The sequence below is a fragment of the Heterodontus francisci genome, chromosome 23, assembly GCF_036365525.1.
Source record: "Heterodontus francisci isolate sHetFra1 chromosome 23, sHetFra1.hap1, whole genome shotgun sequence".
NCBI classification, from domain to species: Eukaryota; Metazoa; Chordata; class Chondrichthyes; order Heterodontiformes; family Heterodontidae; genus Heterodontus; species Heterodontus francisci.
The window spans coordinates 65,882,306-65,894,325 of NC_090393.1; the positions used below are offsets into that span (position 1 = coordinate 65,882,306).

Here is a 12,020-nt window from a genome sequence, read left to right on the forward strand (position 1 = left end):
ATGTTGCAGGTTTTTCCTTTTCACTTTTCTGCATTGTCTTTTAGTATGTTTCATCTGTCTCTCTCTTACGTTTTGCTGCCTTGCACATTCTCTTACAGGTTTCCTTTGAATGGAGGAAGGAAGGAAAGAAAAAGAGGCAAAAAGAGAGACAAAGCCAGTGAAGGAAAGAGCGGCAAAGAAAGAGTTTAAAAATAGGCATCTTGTTCAAGGTCACTGGGGAGAACAGCGAACACTTTTGGGCAGGGAAAAGAAAATAGCTTCTGTTTTGCTGCAGACAAAAGCCATGACAGTATATTAAGGACTGACAGGAAGTAACCAAGGAGGGCGATGCTCGAGGTTACACCACATAATGGATAGCACGAACTCTCATGATCTCTCACTCTTGCTGTATGTTGCTTGTACACTGGAGCAGTGTCTGAGCAGAGCGGGACACATTCAGGATTGGGATTGAAGCTTTTGAATGCTATAAGCAAGGGACTGAGGCAAGGCTACAGTACTGAGACGCCTTTCTATGGACAGCAGTTCTGATTTGAAGCTACGCAAAGATTCAGAGTGACAAAGTGGTCCCAGATTGATAAGAGTTTTCAGGCAGGATAATTATTAGTTAAGAAATTAATAACAGCTGTGAGGAGGGATGATATGCTAAACAAATCATCAAATGAGGCCATATGGGTGGAGATCAGAAATAAAAAAGGGGCAGCCACGCTACTAGGGAGTGTATTATAGACCCCCAAATAGTGAGAGGGAGATCGAGGAACAAACATGTAGGCAGATTTCTGACTGTAAAAACTATAGGGCAATAATAGTTGGGGATTTCAACTACCCTAATATCAACTGGGATACAAACAGTGTGAAGGACACAGAGGGCACAAAATTCTTGAACTGCATTCAAGAGAACTTTTTTAGCTAGCATGTAACAAGCCCAATGTGAGGGGGCACAATTCTCGATTTAGTCTTCGGTAGTCTTGCTGCAACTGTACAAGGCATTAGTGAGACCGCACCTGGAGTATTGCGTACAGTTTTGGTCCCCTTACTTAAGGAGGGATGTAGTTGCACTGGAGGCAGTTCAGAGGAGGTTCACTAGATTGATTCCAGAGATGAGGAGTTTGTCTTATGAAGAGAGATTAATCAGTTCAGGCCTTTACTTTATAGCGTTTATAAGAATGAGAGGAGATCTAATTGAGCTATATAAGATGATTAAGGGGATTGACAAAGTAAATGTAGAGAGGATGTTTCCTCTGGTGGGGCAATCCAGAACAAGAGGTCATAGTTTTAAGATAAGGGGTAGCAGATTAAAAACAGAGATGAGGAGAAATTACTTCTCTCAAAGGGTCGTGAGTCTGTGGAATTCGGTGGATGCCGGGACATTGAGTAAATTTGAGGAGATAGACAGATTTTTGATTAGTAAAGGCTTGAAGGGTTATGGAGAATGGGCAGGTAAGTGGAGTGGTGGCCAAGATGAGATCAGCATGATCATACTGAATGGCGGAGCAGGTTTGAGGGGCTGAATTGCCTACTCCTGCTCCGAAGTTCTTATGTTCTTATGAAGCTGGGTAAGTTGATGAAGTAGCAGTGGGTGACCATTTTGGAGGTATTGTTCATAATACAGTTAGTTTTAGCATAATCATGGAAAAGGCCAAAGATAAGACAGGAGTTAAAGTTCTAAATTGGGGGAAAACAAATTTTACGAAACTGAGGGGCGATCTGGCGAAAATGGGCAATACAGCTACTCGAAGGAAAGTCAGTGGCAAACCAGTGGGAGGCATTCAAAGGCAAGATTCTACAGGCACAGTGTAGGCATGTCCCCACAAAGATAAAGGGTGGTACGGCTAAATCTACAGCCCCCTGGTTATCTAGTGGCTTACAGGGCAAGTTGAAGTACAAAAAGAAAGCTCATGACGATCACAAAAAACTTAATACTTTAGAAAGCCTAGAGGAGTACAGGAAGTGCAGGGGTGAAGTAAAAAAGGAAATTAGGAAAGCAAAGAGAGGACATGAAAAACTATTGGCAGGTAAAAATCAAGGAAAACCCAAAGATGTTTTATCAATATGTTAAGAGCAAAAGGATAACTAAGGAAATGGTACATCAGAGATGTACAAGGGAACTTACATGTGGATGCAGAAGATGTGGGCAGGGTTCTTAATGAGTTTTTTGTCTCTTGTCTTCACAAAGGAGGCGGCTGATTGTAGTTAAAGAGGAGTGTGAAATATTAGATACAATAAGCATAATGAGAGAGGAAGTACTAGAGGGGCTGACATCCTTGAAAGTGGATAAATCACCAGGGAGGGATGGATTGCATCCTAGGTTGTTAAAGGAAGCCAGGGAGGAAATAGCGGATGCTCTGAGGGCCATCTTCAAATCCTCACTAGATACAGGCGAGGTGCCAGAGGATTGGAGGTCTGCGAACGTTATATCATTGTTTAAAAAGGGTGTGAAGGATAGACCAAATAATTATAGGCCGGTCAGTCTGACGTCGGTGGTGGGTAAAGTGTTAGAATCAATTCTGAGGGACAGCATAAACTGCCACTTAGAAAGGCACAGATTGATCAGTGATAGTCAACATGGATTTGTTAGGAGAAGGTCATATCTTACTAACTTAATTAAATTCTTTGACAAAGTAACAAGGTGGATTGATGAGGGTAGTGCAGTGGATGTGGTCTACATGGATTTGAGTAAGGCATTTGACAAGGTCCCGGATGGCAGACTGGTCAGTCGAATGAAAGCCCATGGAATACAGGGGAATGGGCAGGTTGGATCCAGAATTGGCTCAGTGACAGGAAACAAAGGGTAGTAGTCAACAGATGTTGTGAATGGAAAGCTGTTTCCAGTGGTATTCCAGGGCTCAGTGTTGGCGCCCTTGCTGTTTGTGGTATATATTAATGATTTGGACTTAAATGTAGGAGGCATGATTTGCTGATGACACAAAAATTGATCGTGTAGTTGATAGTGAAGAGGATAGCTGTAGACTCCAGAATGCTATCAATGGTTTGGTTGAATGGGCAGAAAAGTGGCAAATGGAATTCAATCCAGAGAAGTGAGAGGTAATGCATTTGGGGAGGGCAAATCAAGCGAGGGAATACACAATAAACGGGAGGATATTGAGAGGGGTAGAAGAAGTGAGTGCATGTCCACAGGTCCCTGAAGGTGGCAGGACAGGTAGATAAAGTGATGAAGGCAGCATATGGAATGCTTTCCTTTATTGGTCGAGGTATAGAATACAAAAACAGGGATGTAATGCTGGAACTGTATAAAACGCTGGTTAGGCCACTGCTGGGAGTACTGCGTACAGTTCTGGTTGTTACATTACAGGAAGGACATAGTTGCTCTGGAGAGAGTGCAGAGGAGATTTACAAGAATGTTGCCAGGACTTGAAAGTTGCAGCTATGAATAAAGATTGGATAGGCTCGGATTGTTTTCCTTAGAACAGAGGAGGCTGAGGAGTAACTTAATTGAGGTGTACAAAATTTTGAGGGGTCTAGATAGAGTGGACAGGAAGGACCTGCTTCCCCTAGCAGAGAGGTCAATTGCCAGGGTGGTCAGATTTAAGGTGATCGGTAGCAGGATTACAGGGGACATGAGGAAAAACTTTTTCACCCAGAGGGTGTTGAGTGTCTGGAATTCACTGACAGGAATGATAGTGGAGGCAGAAACCCTCAATTATTTTAAGAGGTACCTGGGCATGCACCTGAAGTGCTGTAACCTGCAAGACTATGGACCAGGAGCTAGAAGGTGGGATTAGATTGGGCGGCTAGTTTTTTCAGCCAGCACAGACACGAAGGGCTGAATGGCCTCCTTCTGTGATGTAATTTCTCTATGGTTCTATGAATCATCAATCTCGAACAGAATTAATCATGATGAAGGTGGCACAAACTGGTGCATGACGAGAAATAAATTCTTTAGTGTTACTTGCTAAAACTTTTGTAACTCAAAAAACTTACTTAGAGGAAGCCAACTCTAGAGTGACAGTTATACACTTTTAGTACAGACAAGGAAATGTTTTTAAAAAAATTTCTTCTTGGGATGTGAGCTAAAGTCTGGCTCGGGTATAGAATTAAAGCCCGACCCGGGCCCGACCCAACCACAGCCAACCTGAAACTGACCCGGACCCAAGTCCTTCAATTTTTTTCGTGCCCGACCGGACCCGAAAATATTGAACATGTTATTAGTACAGAAAAAAATTGTGTCAAAACGTAGATTAAAAAGAAAATACAAAACAAAACCCGACCCGAGCCCGAATGCTAGACACCGAATATAGACCTGACCTGAACCCGACACATATAGTCGCTTCCGGTTGCTTGCCATTTCAACACTGCCCCCTGCTCTCATGCTCACATCTCTGTCCTGGGATTGCTGCAGTGTTCCAGTGAACATCAACGCAAGCTCGAGGAACAGCATCTCATCTACCGATTAGGCACACGACAGCCTGCCGGACTGAACATTGAGTTCAATAATTTCAGAGCATGACAGCCCCCCATTTTACTTTTTTTTAAGTTATTTTTTCTTCCTTTTTTTTACATTCCTTTTTACATTTTTTACAATCTTTTTTTGCATTTATTTCATTTCATCTTAGTTTGTTCAGTTTGCTTACCCACTGTTTTTTTCAGGTTGTTTTTCTTCAGGTCTGCACTTGCTGCTGTTCAATATTCAGTGTATTCACACCTAATCTTTACTAATGCTTTGTCTTTCAACACACCATTAACATATTGTTTGCCTTTGCTCCGTGACCTTTTGGTCAGCTATGTGGCCTGGTCCAATCTGCACCTTCTCCTTTGTTATCTCTTGCCCCACCCCCACCTCACTTGTTTATAATCTGTGACTTTTCTAATATTTGTCAGTTCCGAAGAAGGGTCACTGACCCGAAACGTTAACTCTGCTTCTCTTTCCACAGATGCTGCCAGACCTGCTGAGTGACTCCAGCATTTCTTGTTTTTGTTTCAGATTTCCAGCATCCGCAGTATTTTGCTTTTATTTACATATAGTCGGGTTCGGGTCGGGTAGCCAGGCTTTAATGTGAGTTTAGAATTAGAATTAGAACATTACAGCGCAGTACAGGCCCTTCGGCCCTCGATGTTGCGCCGACCTGTGAAACCATCTGACCTACACTATTCCATTTTCATCCATATGTCTATCCAATGACCACTTAAATGCCCTTAAAGTTGGCGAGTCTACTACTGTTGCAGGCAGGGCGTTCCACGCCCCTACTACTCTCTGAGTAAAGAAATACCTCTAACATCTGTCCTATATCTATCACCCCTCAACTTAAAGCTATGTCCCCTCGTGTTTGCCATCACCATCCGAGGAAAAAGACTCTCACTATCCACCCTATCTAACCCACTGATTATCTTGTATGTCTCTATTAAGTCACCTCTCCTCCTCCTTCTCTCCAACGAAATCAACCTCAAGTCCCTCAGCCTTTCCTCGTAAGACCTTCCCCCCATACCAGGCAACATCCTAGTAAATCTCCTCTGCACCCTTTCCAAAGCTTCCACATCCTTCCTATAATGCGGTGACCAGAACTGCACGCAATACTCCAGGTGCGGTCTCACCAGAGTTTTGCACAGCTGCAGCATGACCTCGTGGCTCCGAAACTCGATCCCCCTACGAATAAAAGCTAACACACCATATGTGTTGTGTTTACGGTCCATCCCTCATTGCCCTTGAGAAGGTAGTGGTGAGCCACCTTCTTGAACCGCCTCTTGAACTTGACACACCCACACAGTGGTTAGGGAGGGAGTTCCAGGAATTTGACCCAGTGATAGTGAGATAAAGTGCGAGTTAAAACAGGGTAAAATGGATCAGACAGCAAGAAATTACAGCTAGAAAGCAGTTGACCCCAGATAATTACTGAATGGAAGTTCTGAATGTGAACCTCAATATCAAGTAGCACTTACTCAGCAACAGCCTACTCACTGATGCTCAGTTTGGGTTCCACTAGGCCCACTCAGCTCCAGACCTTATTACAGCCTTGGCCAAAGCATGGAAAAAAGAGCTGAATTCAAGAAATGAGGTGAGAGTGACAGCCCTTGACATCAAGGTAGCATTTGACAGAGTATGGCATCAAGGCACCCGAGCAAAACTGAGGTCAATGGGAATCAAGGGCAAAACTCTCCACTGGTTAGAGTCACACCTAACACAAAGGATTGTGGTTATTGGAGACCAATCATCTCAGCCCCAGGACATGCTGCAGGAATTCGTCAGAAGTGGGGATGTGTTCCATTCCTCAGGTAATGAAGCAGCCCATGCGCAGCAAGACCTGGACAACATTCAGGTTTGGGCTGATAAGTGGCAAGTAATATTCACACCACACAAGTGCCAGACAATAAACATCTCCAAGAGACAATATAACCATCTCCCCTTGACATTCAATGGTATTATGATCGCTGAATACACCACCATCAACACCCTGGGCGGGGTCACCTTTCACCAGAAATTTAACTGGACCATAATTACTATGGTTAGAAGAGCAGATCAGAGACTAAGGATTCTGTGGCGAGTAACTCACCTCCTGACTCCCCAAAGCTTGCTCACCATCTACAAGGCACAAATCAGGAGTGTGATGGAATACTCTCCACTTGCCTGCATGAGTGCAGTTCCAACAACACTCAAGAAGCTCAATACCATCCAGGACAAAGCAGCCCACTTGATTGTTTTTAACACAGACTTTTGTTGCACGTTAAAGGGTATTGAGGAGACAAAGGTATAATGATTCAGGTATTACACTGAGGAGAGCGGAAGTGGGGACACAGAGGAGATGTGATTTGGAAAACTGATTGTACAGTGGATTGGGTAGGATGTAGAGTGGAAAGGTTATTGTTATTAAAAACAGAGGAAATGGAAATGCACCAGACCCTGTCCATCTTACACATTCACTCCCTCCATCACCGGCACACAGTGACAGCAGTGTGCACCATCTACAAGATGCACTGCAGTAACTCGCCACGCCTCCTTCGACAGCACCTTCCAAACCCACGAGAAAAAGGGCAGCAGATGTATGGGAACACCGCCATCTCCAAATCACACATGGAACAGTTCAAGACGACGACTCACCACCATCTAGAGCTGGGCAATAAATGCTAGCCTTGCCGGCAATGCCCACATTGCATGAATGATTAAAAAGAAAATCTGGTGGCCAAAGGAAACTCAAGTCACCTATAATCTGTACATAACCTGTCATTGTGAAATGGAACTTAAAATAAGTCATAGCTATTACAAATAATCTTCCCATAATTATATACAATGTAGCAAAGTGGTTTCCATAGTAACAAAGTTTTTATCTTCTTTGGGATGTGTGTTATGAGCAGGTTTCTTTGTGATTGAAGCAAATGTCAAATTGAGCTTTTATCCGTAAATTATGCAGTACATTTCCAGGAACATCATCTAGTGCAATTCAGTGACAAATGTTACACATAGGAAATTGAAAATAATTCCCTTCCATGGCATCAAGCACTCCAAAATCAGCTAATGTGCAGGTAAGTTGCATTCCCAGCTGGTGTGTTGGATCCTGCGCAGAGATCTTAAGATGTGAACTTCCAAACTGAGGCACTCTCACTTTCCCTTCTCCTTGGAACTTTGTTCTTGCTCATCCCAGTCCTACAATACACGCTCTTCCCCAGCCAATGGTCCTGATCTTGGTATGCTCTAAAGTTATAGCAGCTGCTGTTAACTCCCAAGATATCCTTTGCCTTGCAAATTTTGCCTTAATCCATAATCATAGTATAGCCTGCCCCATGATCTTTACACACCTGAATTTGCTACCTGTGTTAATCCCCTCTGGAACTCTCCTATGCAGAACTTTAATGACCCACCTGTCCTAGTCTTGGATATCTCCAAATACTTTCACAGGGTCTGGTGCATTTCCACTTCCTCTGTTCTTTCTAAGACCAATGACCTCTCCACTCCACATCCTACCCAATCCACTGTTCAATCAATTTTACAGATCACATCTCACATCAGGAAAGGACTGACAGGCTGGGTCTCTTTTCTCTTGGAAAAAGGCTGAAGGGAGACCTAATAGAGGTTTTTAAAATTCTGAAAGGTTTTGATAAGAGTGGATACAGTGAGAGTGTTTCCTCTTGTGGGGAGAAACATAACTAGAGGCCATCAATACAAGATAGTAACTAAGAAATACAATAGGGAATTCAGAAGAAACTTCTTTACTCAAAGAATGGTGAAAATGTGGAACTCGCTACCATAGGTAGTGGTTGAAGTGGACAGTATAGATGCATTTAAGGGGAAGCTAAACAAGCATATGAAGGAGAAGGGAATAGAGGGTTACGATGTTAGGGTTTAGATGAGGAGAGATAGGAGGAGGCTTGAGTGAAGCATAATTGCCAGCATGGACTGGCTGGGCCGAACAGTCTGTTTCTGTTCTGAATATCCTATGTAATTCTATGTAATGTAAGCTTCACTCTTATCCTTTTTAATCTATCAACATTCTTGCCTTTAATATCTCTCTGACCTTAAATAGAACTCCCACATCTCCACTGCTGAATCTGCCTCCAACAAGCTCATCTGGTCCAAACCCCAAAGCTTTCACTCGACAACTCTTAACTCAATAAAGCCCAAATTAGAATTAGAACATTACAGCGCAGTACAGGCCCTTCGGCCCTCGATCTGTCCAAGATTTGAACAGTGCTCCCATTATCTGGGATTGCTTTTCATCACTCTTGCTCATTTCCTGATTGGCAATGTCCTTCTCACTTCTATCACTCCATGTCCACAGCAAATTATGTCTTTTTGTTTTAGCAATATCATGGTTAGTGCTCCTCAGAACTTTCTTCTGCTCCTAAACCATCTTAAAAGTTCTTCATGTTAAAAGCAAGGCTCAATGCAGTGCCCTATTTCATCTCATTCTTTGCTCAGTCACCAAAACTATGGAACTCCTTACTTAGCTGAAGTCTCCCTTTGTCTTCAGGCTATTAAAACACCACTTTGATGTCACCTAATCACTAAGTTCTGGCTCTTCACCTTGGTTTCTCAATAAACATAATGTTGACAGTTCCCTCCACATTACCTGGAACTTGTGCCTGGACCAGCCCAGAACACAACATATTTACACTTTCACTTACTGGTACATCTCGAATTTTGAAAAAAATTAGTCCATTCCATCACCAGGTTCAAGAATCCAATATTGGATTCAAGGAGGAAAAGTTGTCTTCAGCATTCTACATAAATAATATTAGCTGCATTGTTTGCTTTAAGACATATATCGACTGCATTTGCCCGATTTTGATGTAGCAATTGTGTTTAATTAGGATGTTCCTATCCTTTGAACAGTTAAATGTATGGCTAGGTTAGAACCTACTGCATACACTCTATCTTTATGACTGTCTCTGTGCGATGCTGGCAAACCAGTATGAATACTTAGTTAAGAAGAGTGATATCAATTACAGTTTAATACAGTTTAATAATAGCTGGACCAGACAGCTGAAGTTGAATTGGAATCATTAAACCAGGGCAGTGAGTGCTGTGGTTCCCTTGGAGAATACACCTCCTACACTTACTGTTGCATGAATGGATTGTGCATTTTGACTTTAATGAAAGCATTATTCACACCATATATGTGTGCTGTTGCTCGAGAAAGAACAGGACAAAAGGAGGAGGATAAATGAACAGCAGGTCAGGCAGCATCTGTGGAGAGAGAAGCTTCTTCCAGATGCTTGCCATTTCAACTCACCACCCTGCTCTCATGCCCATATTTCTGTCCTTGGCCTGCTGCAGTGTTCCAGTGAACACAAGCTCAAAGAGCAGCACCTCATCTTTCGATTAGGCACTCTACAGCCTTGCAGACTCAACATTAAGTTCAACAATTTCAGAGCATAACTGGCTTTTAAAATTTTTTTTATTATTTTATTTTACCTTTTAACCATACACCTGCCTTAAACTTGCTTTTTCCTGTTGTGCTTTTGGACAAAGCTATTCATTATTCCGCCATTAACACTCTCGCTGGACTAATGCTTTGTCTTTCACAACAACCATTAGCACTCCCTTTGCCCCATGACAGCTTTGTCGGTTAATCTCTCCTGCCCTCTGCCCTATCACACACCTTCCATTTTGTTCTCTTTTCCACCCACCCCCTCACTTGCTTAAATCCTAAGACATTTCTAACCCTTGCCAGTTCTGATGAAGGGTCACAGACCTGAAATGTTAACTCTGTTTCTCTCTCCACAGATGCTGTCAGACCTGCTGAGTATTTCCAGCACTTGCTGTTTTTATTTCAGATTTCCAGCATCTGCAGTATTTTGCTTTTATTTTAGTGGATAAATGTACACTTGGTCTAAGCACAAATTCCAAAGTATTTTCACATCACTCAGAATTCCTAATCCACCCATGCCTTCCTTGAAAGATCAGGTAAACATGCATCAGATATTCAACCCTAATTGTGCATCTTAATTTGGATTTGGTGAGTCTGTAAATAAAATGTTTAGACATCTTAAACAGTTATACTCCTAGTAACAACAACTTGCATGTATATAGTGCAATCTAAGCATATCTGTCACCCAAATGTTGGTGCATTCTCACTATTCTTTAGTGTACAGGATCCCCAACTCACTAATGCTACAAACCTTCAGAATGAGTAAAAGAACAATGCAGATGCACTTTGTGTACTCATCTCACCATCTTTTTGTAATCTCTTCTCCCCTAACTTCCAAACTATTTTCCTTTGGTTAGAGTGCATGCTAGTTACAGCCCATGAATGCCATTCCAAGGTCAACCGAGCAGTACTTGTGCTGGATCAGGAAAATGGTATATTCTTTACTCCCCCCTAAATGACTTGTTATCAAATGCCTTCTGGAAGTCCATATAAACAACAACTATAGACATTCCCCTGTCCATTACTTTTGTCATCTCTTTAATAAATTCAGTCTGGTTCGTCAAGCATGACCCACCCTTTATAAATCTATGCTCACTCTGTCTGATCATCTGAATTTTCAAGGTGTTCAGTCGCCTATAATTAAACACCGCGAGAAATTACATACCCATGCCAAATATTCCATCGGCCTTTCCAGCCACTGTCTCAGGCTGAACGTGCCTGTTCGCACCCTCTGCACCCTAGTCGACCCCAAGCTGATCTTCCAATCCCACAACAGGAATACCGTCTATTTCTGCCTCCATAACATCATCCATCTCTGCTGTAGCCTCTGCGCATCTGCATCTGAAACCTTCACTCATGCCCTTTGTCACCTCCAGACTCTACTATTCTCATGCTCTCTTGATGGGTTTCCCATCTTTCACCCTCTGTACAATTTAGTTCATCCAAAACTCTGCGACGTTGCGGGAAAATGGCATTGAGGTAGAAGATCGGCCATGATATGGCTGAATGGCGGAGCAGGCTCGAGGGGCCGAATTGTCTAATCCTGCTCCTATTTCCTATGTTCCTATACTATCTGCACCATGTACTGCTCACCAATCACCTGCCTTTACCGATCAACACTGGCTCCCTATCTTTCAATACCTCAAATTTAAAATTCTCGTTCCCATGTTTATATCTCTTCATGGCCTTCTCCATCACTATAACTTCTAACAGCCTCCCTCCCACCCTGCACTCTTCATTCCTCTGACTCTGGCTTCTTGTGTATTCCCCCCGGCAACTTTGCCTCACCACTGGGGGCAGTGCCTTCAGTCCTTTAGACCCCACTCTCTGGACTCGGCTCCGTAAACCCCTATCTCCATCCTTCCTTTAAAACCTCACTTTTTGACCAAGCTTTTTGTCACGGCCTAATATTCCCTTCTATGTCTTAGAGTCCATTTTTAAAATTACAGCTGTTGTAGTGCCTTAGTACATTTTCCCACATTTAAGGTGCTGTATAAATTCAAACCGCGCGAGGATTAAAGGAGGCTCGAGTGCAATATTTCAATGCAGAAGTACATTCAAACTTGCAGGCTTCCTAAGAACACATCCATCCAGCACAACAGCTACTACCAGAAACACTGTTAGGCTATGGGGTAAAACCAGTGCAGTGATGTTAGTCTACAGGGCAAAACCAGTGCAGTGTCGTTAGGCTATGGGGTAAAATCA

The 12,020-nt window shown here is 42.8% G+C and overlaps 1 protein-coding gene across 4 annotated transcripts in view; it reads right to left on the reverse strand.

Moving 5' to 3' along the window:
• Positions 1 to 12,020, reverse strand: part of med15 (mediator complex subunit 15) — a 219,181-nt gene that overhangs the window by 93,816 nt on the left and 113,345 nt on the right. The gene's annotated exons all lie outside the window — the stretch shown is intronic.